Below are 12140 nucleotides of genomic sequence, written 5' to 3' on the forward strand. Positions count from 1 at the left end.
CGTGATCGTTCCTTGCCAAACATACATCTTGTCTGGCTGCTGCTGCTGCCTCGTTTATAGAATATGTATTTACCTAAAATAAACATTAAGTTGAAAGTGTAATAGTAAGTAAGTAAGAGAAGCAAAACCTGATGTTTAAATATCAACAACAATGCTTTTAATCAGACACAATATCGACATTGTTTAAAAATGAATGAAATGAAAAGAAATTCTTCACTGCATTAAATCATTCACTAAATTTGTCTGCGATCTTGCTGTGTGCAAAATGTCATATTTTTATCCTTCTTTTTCTTCTACTTCACATGATTCGTACATATACAGGCAATCGCCAAATCAGGTAGTTTTGGTTCAAGTGGAATTGTTTACCATATCCATCACAATTCATGGAAAATAATGCAGCAGACATAAATACACACAAGCGAAGGTATTTAAGTAATTTTAAAATTTCATTGGAATATTTTTCTGTTTCTTATAAGACAGAGGCCCTAGTTACGCATATTCTTGCTTATCATGTTGATATACATTTCGTTCACGATTTGTGTACTCTAAAAATTCGTGTATAGCTCCTACACGAGCGTTGGCTACTCATCTTTATGCTAAATAAACAAATTTATTCGGCATTTTGACTATATGATTGGATATCACGTATTTATGACTAAGTCGTTATTGGATTGGAAAGTAAAGTTCGTTATTTTTTATTTCAAATGATAACGACCGTTGAGTAAATCATGATTTTGATTCATTTGAACTCATTCGTTCAGTCATTTTTGAAAACCGTTTACATTTTGAATTTTTGAAAACCGTTAAAATTTTGAATTTTTGAAAACCGCTAAAATTTTGAATTTTTGAAAACAGTTAAATATGAAAATAAATTACTCACATATTTCAACCCACCTTGCAAGTGATGCGCTTTTTGTGGTGCACGTGTTGTGATACATTCAGTCAATTCCTTTCCCCTAAAAACTAAATTTAGGTTGATATTTTATTCATTCGAATGTGTCGTGGACATAAAATTAAATTATCACGAGAGGAAATTTTCTTTAATTAATCTTTCTTTCGACGCAATGCTTCTATGAAAAATAACAATCATCATCATAACTTTTTATTTGTATGGCGATGTGTGTCTTGTTAACTAAAAATAAATGAGAATGTGTTGTGAAACTCACAAGTGATTCCTCGAAAACATTTAATCGATGGCGAAAAATGTTTTTTGCTATAAAAAAATATAAAGTTTAAAGAATGGAATGTGTGACGCCTTTTAATTGTTTTGTTGAAAAGATTTTTGGTGATCCGGAGTATAAAATGTGAATGACTTAATTTAAGATCAACCGTGTCAGTGTTGTGCCTTCATATATTGTAAAAAAATCTAAATCTATTACCACTCAATTTACGTTGGTATTGTGTTACTTATTTACAAACAGAAGGTAGAGAGTGGAAAAGGCATTAAGTAGCATGTGAATCATGTGCATAAAAAGAGAGTATAATAAAAAGCGTGAAATTAAATGAGAGGAAAAATGCGATTAAAAGAAAGAAAAGAAATTTTTTAGCGTAATTTCGTCAATCTGCTATTGTTTGGAGCTTATTTTGGCCCATTGACTGGCTGCACGTGTTATCAGACACAAATTTGTAGCAGCCTTTATGGTGAAATTTGTACATTTTCAACCAGACAAAAAGTAATAATTAATTCAGTTCCTCCACCCGCATAAAAATAAATTTTGGTAGATCTACCAACAAGTAATACTTTTCGGAACTTTGCATTGCCAAATTTCATCATTATATCGAATTGGGTCATGAGTAATAATATTTTTATTACTTCATATCCAATTGAACATACAGTTATCTGATCGTCAATATAAAAAATTATTCATACATGAATTTTTCATTGTCCAGACTTAACGTCTGTACGTGAAACAACGTCATTCATTTCTCTTATCTCTTCCTATACACAAGATTCCTCTCTCCTTTGTTCTCCGTGTATACTTAATCTGAATCTTTGATCTAAAATAAAGCCAGCGTAATTTATTCATTTCATTCAATCAGCACGACCGGTCATCACTCGAAACAAATCATTGAAAATTGCAATAAGTTCCAGAAGTGAATGTCTATGTTCAGGGATGTACTCAGCCATGAGTAAGCTCTACGTCTACAAAAGTCATTGACTCATATTGGCACTAATATCCAGATTATCCATGTAAGTCAATACAGGACAGAATTGTGGTTGTAGACATCCTCGATCACCCACTGCACAGTCATTTACATGCGATTTAAAACATAGAAATGTAACTTTTTCAGACATAATCATCTTGGAGATTACATCTGCTCTCATATAACTTCCTCTCTTGGCTATCACTCAATATGAATAATTTTCTTTCTTTTTCCGCATCAATTATTCAAGAGTTGCAACAGCATCTCTTTGTTACGATAGATTGAAGATGCATACTCATGATTTTATCGGTCCTAAACAAGCCATTACATTGGCAATAATTCATTACTTTCAATTTTTCATATTTAATTTCTTTCTTGCATTTCACAACAGCTTAATTTGTTTATAATCATTTGGAGGGTCTGCTGGAACTTACATTTGCCCTTTAGTCATGGTAATTATTTGAAGTACTTCCTGAGTTTGTAATGTGATGTCCACTTTTACTATTGTTGTTTTGAATGTCAATATGGCGCACAAGTGTTTTATCGACTGGCTGCCTTTGAAGCCATACACAACATAACTTCTACTCTGCTATGGTCATTCATACGTTCCAAAACTCAATTATTTGATGTTCTTAATGGAACAATGATTTTTTAGATTCCATTTTGTACACATCCATCCTCAAGTCTGAACTTGATTTGTTTTAACTAAATCATAATATTGATCTACATAAATTCATTATGGCTGTTATGTGCTTAATACTGTCTTCATAATTAACTTTTTTTTATCAAATGAGTTTTTGAAACAACATAATTATCGATTGGGCTATTACAGTTTTTAATGAATGACTTCATTTCTTTACACACCGTTAAACTGGAAAAGTTTTCTCTTTTCCTCTCTGCTTTTTTACAGCTTAGATTTATTTTTTTTGGGGAAAAAGCTGTTTCTGTGTGCATTTTTATTTTTCATCGTAAGTGGATCAAATGTTTTTGTCTAGTCTAATGATCCATAAAGAGCCCAAAAAAATAATATTCAATTGAGTGAAATAGCTCAACAGTGGATGGGCTGAATATGAAGAGAGAATAATGATAATTTATTTTAAAGAGAAACTTTTGTAATTTTTCCTGTGCTGTACATCATGGCAATGGCATGCGTGTAGTCTCTATGCACTTGGCAATCTGGACTGTGAGTCATGAATTGTTATAAACACTTATATGTACTTAAACTGTTGTATTTACCCATTTTGCAGACGATACAAGTTGTCTAGTCTATGAATCTGTGTGACTGGCTCAAAGCCTTAGTATCATATTCACCTAGAGCGTGAGGTACTATGGGAAATATAGACACCTAGTACCATAGGAACCATAGACACCTAGTAACAAAGGTTCCATAGACAGCTAATCCCATAGAAACCATAGACTCCTAGTAACATAGACACCATTGCCACCTAGTACTATAGATACCATAGACAAAAAGTATCAGAGATACCATAGACACCTATTACCAGAGGTACCGTAGGAACCATAGTCACCCAACACTTTAGGTACCACAGACCATAGGCACCAATTACATCTAGTATCATGGGTACCTTAGACATTCAGTACCATTTAAACCATAGATACCAAGTATCATAGGTACTGTTGACACCTAGTATCATAGACATCCATTACCATAGCCGCCTTAAAACCTCAATCATCATCTACCACTCGGGCACCACAAACTCATATCAATCTTCAATTATTCCTATTTTTAAAAAAAAATTCAACAAAAAAACTGCACTTTACTTTGTAGCTTGAGATAATGATCAGCACGAAATATTAATACGTGATGCACACATATTTTTCTCTCATTTATTTGGGTCTATAGATGATTGTGATGAACGATCAATCGTAATGGAACTTACTTAATAATCCAAAAGCACTGAAAAACTTTGTATTGTTCATGAAAAAAAATCAAAGGAAATAATGATCATGATTTCATAAGTCATTCATTATTCATCGCTGTATCATCTTGATGCAGTAATTTCATTTTACTCGATCAGTCTTTAGTGATGACTAGATATTAAAATGTAATATACAAAAAAACATCATCAACTAGTTTATTGAAGGAAATCACAAGTCAGATATGAGTCATCAAAGTCTAGTTTGAAGCAGGTGACGAAACAGTTTCTTGTGGGTTGTAATTAGTCAGTAAATTCAACCTGTTTATTACTGTATTTATAAGACTTGTTTTTAGTGGATTTAATAGAAATTGTAGACAATGGATGGAGTTAAATTGAATATTGACTTTACTTGATGTTTGGGATGGATGTTCTTCCTGAAATCTGTCTGCTTGTACAGAGAATATTTAAATTTTAATCAGACACTCCTTTATATGCATTCTGTAGCTGTCGTGTGATTGATTTTTTATAAATAATAAGAATCTAGGGGAGGATTCGGAAGGTATGGGGTCGTAGACATGACAATATAGAATCTTGAGTTGAGCTCGATGTCGACTCTGATTTTGTATTTATGGACAATTCGACTTGAATCGATTTACATGGTTTTGTTCCTATGAGGAGCTTAGATTACAACAGAAGGCTTTGAATCTGACACTGTTGCTGGATCTGTCATCTAGTTTGAACAAATTCTCTGTCCGTACGTTCAGCTGACATTCTTTCATTTCTGTTCTACGCCAAGTAGCTTTTGAAGCTTCTGGCCGCCGTTTCTATAGTAGATTCCATCACCAAGAGCGCTGTCATAAGCGAGCGGTCTCCTGACTGTCTTTTGATGGGAATGGAATTGCGGTGTAAAATTCGAGTCGACTTCGAACTCCTGTAATAGAAGTATAAAGCACTTGAAGACGACATTAGATGGACATCAGCTATGAACAGCTCTTTAATGCCACATTCTTAAAATTATGAGCCGCAAAATTAAACAAAAATCTGAATAATGAAAATGTGTTCATGATGGCAAGTCACTGCATAGCCTTGAAACAAATTATTATACTCGAAAGTAATTAAAATGTTTATTGCAAAATGTTGAGCATCTTTGTGCAAATGATGCGGAAACAAAAGATTATATATTATTTAAAGTAAAGAGTTGAAATATTCAGTGTAATATTAATGCAGTGAATATAAACAACTCATGCATTATGTTGTAGTCAAATGAAGAATGAAAATGCAAGATAGATGATTGTTTAATTACTCGGAAAATAAAGGAGGAAAAGAAATGAAACTAAAGCCAAAGCATATGTGATTAAAATCTGGAACATTTCAAAATTTTCTTTTTTGTTGTTTTTGCTTGTTCGGGTAAGGCTTCCGGTTTCCGGTGCGGTTCATTGTTTTACTGGACGACCGATAATAATACAAAAAGGGTTAAACGATTCATCTTATCTTTCACTTTATTATAGTGCCATAGAGCTCAAGGAACCATAAACAGGGTCGTAGCCAGAAAACCGTTATTTTTTGAAATATTTTCAAAAAAGCAAACCAAAAATTTCAAAATAAAAAAATACGTTACAAAATAAACGTTGCTTTTTTCAATTCTTGGAGTGAAGGCATTGACTACGTCCCTGACAATAGGTATCAAAAATGTTCAAACGTGTTAAAAGTGAATAACTTAAACTTCTTTTTTTTCGATTTTTTTGTATGCAGAAACAAAACAAGCAAAATGTGCAGCAGTGAAAATATTTATGTGAGCTCTTTGTAGCCGACACAGTTTTCACCATTGTGGAATGCCTCTGCTTAGTTCATAAGAAATGAGAAACTTTTTTTTTTTTTTAAATGAATGATAACGCCAACATGAATCACATAATGGTTGTTGTTTCAGCAGTGCTGAAATTAATAATGATATCAATTGCACACAAAAAAGAGTCAATTTTCTAATCAACTAATACACATGCTGCTACTACATGCCTACACTTATTGCACTTTTTTTCTATTGATCGTCTATATAAAGTCACAGGCACAGGCTATAAAGATAACAAGTGTTTATGCAGTAACAATAATTATTATTTATACTCACGGGTAATCTGTACTACATTTATAGGGTGAAATCATAATGAAAATAAAAGTAAAGCATGTAAAGTGAATGGAAGAATACTGAGAAGTAAAGTTTCTCTATTTTTATAAACAGAAATGTCTCTGCATTGAGTAGCTTGTAAATAGAAACCATCAAAATGAGAAGACATAAATTAGCTTTAGTTTTTATATTCAGTGTTGTTAATCCAAATGTTGCTGTCAGGTCGAGTTTTCTCACTTCCTTCTGACTTGACTTGGATGTATGCAAGATGCCTCGCTGACTCACTTTGGATATGCCTCCAACTAGATCTGGAACCTTCTGTCTGTTCAAGATATTTATGGTTCTGTTGCACTTTGCTTTACATTAGTGACCTTTTGATATACAAGACAATTGTTGGTGCTTTTTTAAGTGGTTGACCTTGGATTGACCCGAACAGCACATCATGTTCGCTAAGGTACCGATCCATCGCCATACAGGCCGTAAAACTCGTAGATCACCTAACAATACCGTGAAAGCTGATTTTGGACCACTTTTAAAGGAACCAATGCGGTATACCACTTTTTGCTGCTCGGATGACCATCTAGTGGCTGTATATCCGTCTAAGTACATGACTTGCCCATTTATAGATTTTAAAGGCAATTATACACACTTAACTACCCAAAACAGTAATTTCGTCCATTTATAAGATTAAGACAACTATAGTCAGCTGTACTCAAAGTAAATATCCAACCCTGCGTTAATTTATAAAATCATGATGAAAACAGATTAAGAAGAAAGAAAGGAGAAAAGAAATTGTTGTTATTTTAAAGATGCCTCAAATGATGAGAAGAAGAAAAACTAGTTTTTTTGGAAGTGATCAAGAATTTCGGTTCTTATAAGTTTCTTACCTGATTCTTAAATGAAATGAAAATTAATGATGCACCAACACAATCAAGGTTGATTATATCAAAAAGGTCTCACTGAAAAGGAACTTGTTAGAAAATGGAATGTCTTTGTATAAAAAGTGAAAATGATGGTATGGATGCTGATCTATTGTTCTGATTATCAGATGCATACTAATTTGCAGCGAAACATATTTTAAACTGTTAGTCTTGACTGTTTTTTGTTCAGTCTCTGCGTGTTATTAATTTGTTCATGCGAATTTAGGTTATGGTCTGTCTAGAGAATTATGAAAAGAGCAAGATTTACAGTTTTTGATGTTTCTTTCCTATAGAAATTTCTATAGATTCCAACGATAGAAGAAAAGACCGTCACGCTATATGATGAATAAAATTATTATGAATGGACAAATTGAATATGCAGGCATTTTGGCAGTCACAAAGTATTAGTGACCGAAACGAGATTGATCTGGATCTATTTTGACTATTGTGATTTATGCGACTTTAATAGATACTGCTTTTATTTTCTAATTCCTTTGTAGAATATTTTTTAAGTCTGCCTGTCCAAAAAGTTATATTTACGACACATCAAAGTGTGCTATGCCAGATCGTAAATCACATAAAAGAAATATTTCTAAAATACACTTAAATGTCAGTTAATAGTCAAAGTCAGAAGTATACTCAAAAGTCATTAAACTTTAAAGAAACGCAAGTTTATTGCACAACAAAAGATCAAAACTAGAATTGAAGACAACTCGCGTTGCAGAAACATGAATTAGATGGAAACGACGCATACCTGTTATCGAGAATTCCTTCATTCTTTAAGAAACGGTAGATTGCGCGATTGAAGAGAATTAGTTACGACATATATAGGAATATAGAAATATCAAGGAATTTTAATGTTTTTTTTTGTGCAAGTGGGTATAATGCAATTATATCTTATTGGATCTGTGAATGCATGGGTACAATGACATTCGTATAACATGAACATGTGAAAAATAAACAAATAAAAAATACCGGAATAGACAGCGTGAAAAAATACCGTACTGATCTTTAAATTCACAACTAGCAGGGGGTTGTCCATAAATGATGTGTGCTAGGAATTTAGTGTCTGTGAAGTAAGCGGCGAGATTAAGTAAACATATTGGTATCTAGATTCAAAGTAACTTCCAGTCCCGTCATAGAAACTCAGGTTATTCAACTAGACGTCATTAAAGCACAGTCCCCAAAAACGGAAATCTCATAAATTCGTATAATTTTTTTATTACTTTGACTGATTATTGACAGAAACTGCATCTGATTTTATCGATTTTTTTTTTTCGTCACATAAAGCCATATTTTGCAGTGAAGTAATTGCATCCTGTCGCTGTGCAATAAGTATATTTCCTTTCCCATATGCCCTACAAAATGCGTTGTTGCCAATTTTTTTTATATTAAGCCTCAAAATGAAGAAGAAATGAAAGTAAATTTTGACTGAAATCTTTGTTATTGGAAAGTACATAAAGGAGAATCATTTCAACATGCCCCGGGTGTGTATGGATAAATAATTTTATTACGTTACTACGTTTGTATAAAGAATCATCGAGTACGATGACTCATTCATTTTTTTTCCTTCTACTTCCACTTCAATTTTTATTTCGCTTGTAAGATGTGTAATTCACCCTCACCTTATTCAGTCTACCACCCTTCTCATGTTATTTCCCAATTTTCATTTTTATATATTCGTTTCCTTGCAATTGTCGTCACATGCCGGTAAACATACAGACAAATAAAACTAGATAGTAAAAGCGTGGCCACTCGTGACCGACGTTAGCGCATTTTCCATTTATTAAATTGTCCAAAAGTCATTGATTAAAGGACACAATTCTGTCATAAAACATCATCATTATCATTATCAAAAAAGAACCTGAGACTTGAACCCATGTCCTGAGAAAATTTCAAAAAAATGATCTTTTCATGGGCTACGTAGAAAATACGTACGTAAAACGTAAAAGAATTTTTGAAAAAAAATTAATTTAATTAACCTTCCGCTGCACCAATCAATTTGGTTTTTGGTCAGTCACCTATTTAGACTTAAACACACATAAAAAGCATAAAACCGCATTAAAACAGCTTAAACAGTAGAAGTGATTCGTCAGACAGACAGACGGACAAAGTGCGGACAACAGCGTCCTTTCCTATATGGGAAATGCGCTAAAATAATTTAGAATAAATTTTATTTTCCTATTTTTTTAGAAAATAAAAATAAAATTGTAGGGTTTTTGATGCTTAACAGAAGGGAACGTCGACCTTGAATAAATTCTCATTAAATTGGTGATTATTGGATAAGAAGAATTTTTATATCGTGTATACACTTCAAAGATCTAACGAGGTATCCATATACAAAGTTATAAGAATTTGCTGTTCTGTTCTCAAAAACAATATTTATTTTTAGAAACGATTACGCTTTACGGGTTTCATATCCAATATATATTGGATTATATTATTGCCTTCATAAACTCGGTCATTTAAATAATGGATCAGTAGAGAATTTAATATTAGAAAGGGGGAATGAAACATGCATACCTTGGACTACCCTAATATTACAATATCATGCACTTAACCTTTATGTTCTGAACTTTTTATAAATATTTAATACGAATAAAAATTCGAGTCTGGATTAAATTCTGAGAAGCCATTAGTGCAATATTTTTACTGCTAACTCAGCGGTGACACAGCACATTACATATTTTGGTGAATAATATTTTGATAAAAATAAACAAAAATGTTGAATTTCAAGTCTTTAGAATCGAATCAATCATCAGAACCAGGATGGAATTGAGACAATATTTTATAGATGATTGAAGTAAATTTACACAACACCGCACGGTTATGCTCATCATTTATTGTTACCATATGTGTCATACATGACATTTCACTTTTACATTTTACATCCATTCAATAGGAACGACGAGACATGGTGTGGCATGGCATGTGATGTTGTAGTAGCAGAATGACTATTTTCCTCTATTTTTCTACTAGCTAAAGCATACATGTGTACACTAAAAGGTCAAAATACTCTTTATAGAACATAAAATCACATAAATAAAGAGTTAAAATGTAATGAGAATGGTGGTAATTTTTGTATCGATTTCTGATGTCTGTATAGCTATGACAAAAAAATATAGAGCCAGAATGCTGCACAGCAGAGTATTATGAAGCAATTAAACTGTATTTGGATACCAACACTCTTGCTAAATATACAATATAAATATTAAATGGTGCTACAGTCAGCGGTGCTGTCAAAAAGTCTCAATATCCATAAATGGAATGTATTATTCCATTAACCACTTAAATCTAGGATAATTTCATAAATAAATATGATTTAACCGCAAAAAGCTGTGCATTAACGTACACAACTGGCCGTATGATGGCTTTGATTAAGATCCTGTTCTGAACTTATTCTCAAATGCAGTCATGACAATAGCTGTGCATATGAAATATACAATAGCATTTTAAAGCTAGTAATTGTGAGTCAAAAGTCATTATTCATGTCTAGTCTCACTTGGCTTATACAAAACGATTGTGACTTTCAGTCATCCTCAAATGTCATCTGCAGCTGTTGTTCTGCAATTTTTTCGTCTGCTTTGCCTTTGAAGAAGAAAATATCCACTGTCTGAAAGTTAGCCTTACTCCATTTTTTACCAAGTCACATAACTTCAGATAATCACCTAATAAACAGCACTGTGAAAGTATAAAATTTAATTTAATGTCCTCAAAATTGTACATTCAACTTCATGACTCAATGTCAAATGTATAAAATCTCTAAAATCATGATAATACACAATGCGCGATGAATCAATCGATTGGAATTTCATGAAGTCATTTGAATACATCTTCTCTATTCATTATGAGTAACCTTAGATGAACAGAATGATTATAGACAGCTACTAGATGCCCACCCCATAAACTTATACTCATCACAATGATCCATTATGTAAATTAATAGTCATTTATATGAATTATATTTCTCACTATTTCTGTGTTTCATAATCATGCAATAGTCATTTCGGAATTGCAAAATAATATAACAACAACAACAAACTAAACTGTGTCACAGAACGTCACTGACGTTTTTCTTCATATTGCATACTTTATTTTATATTTTTTGTTAATGAATAAGAAACGCAAAACAGCATAAAACCTTAAAATTATTCAATGAGAGAGACAAAAATGTCAGACACGATAATTAAGAGACTTTATAGAAGAAAAAATATATGGACGCGACATCAAGGTCAAGATTATCTGTACTTGAAGAGTCACATGGTTGATATCATCATTAATCTTCCTAACTCTATGCTTTATTTCTCATACATTCAATACGATAATTAGTTGCATGCAATTTAATTGATTCCAATTCTAATTTTTACTTACGTGCTGACCATCATTGCGTTAAATGAAGCTTAATTAATCACCTTGAATCAAGGCAGTATTTGCACTTGCAAAAAAATGGAAAGTGCACATAATAGGGGTAAAAACTGGATATGGATATGAATTCGATAAAAAGTATGATGCATGAGAGATTGACACATGAATGTGTTTGTAATTAACCTCATCATGTAGTGATATGTATAGGGGTCAATTTTTATAAATCCACAGGAATGGCACTTCAAAAGCATTTTTGTCGGCATTGCGAAATGACCAATACGTACGAGGGGAAATTGTTATTGAAAAGGGAGATGATTACTGAATTTGAGATAAAATCGCTGTTCTTCGTCAGTTCCTCCAGATTCTCCCTTCTTGCACTTCAAACACTTCAAGAGATTGACATGTCAAAGTCAAAGAGTTTTGCAGGCAATCATTTCATTTCTAAGAAAATCTCAAAATTCGTGCTGCAATGCATCAGCAACCGGAAAAAATCATTTTAATTGAGTTATTACGAAGCGCACGCGTTGCATAAATTAATCCAATTATTTAGTCGTGTGATACACTTCGAAAAAAATCAGTTCCCCTCCAAGTTCTTTAATTTTGTTAAATTTAATAATTTTCAATGGAATTTATTTACAGCTTCAATTGAGTAATTTCGTCAATGAGACAATAACTCGAGTGTCAAAATAATATTTCTATGGTGATTGATTA

The 12140-nt window shown here is 32.5% G+C and overlaps 1 protein-coding gene across 11 annotated transcripts in view; it reads left to right on the top strand.

Moving 5' to 3' along the window:
- The window catches only part of Cip4 (formin-binding protein 1-like Cip4), a 37690-nt gene that overhangs the window by 1905 nt on the left and 23645 nt on the right, over window positions 1-12140 (top strand). The window lies entirely within an intron of this gene.

Source organism: Chironomus tepperi, unplaced genomic scaffold (assembly GCF_022539635.2).
Source record: "Chironomus tepperi strain 1889 unplaced genomic scaffold, CSIRO-AGI_Ctep_v1 contig_16, whole genome shotgun sequence".
Classification (NCBI taxonomy): domain Eukaryota; kingdom Metazoa; phylum Arthropoda; class Insecta; order Diptera; family Chironomidae; genus Chironomus; species Chironomus tepperi.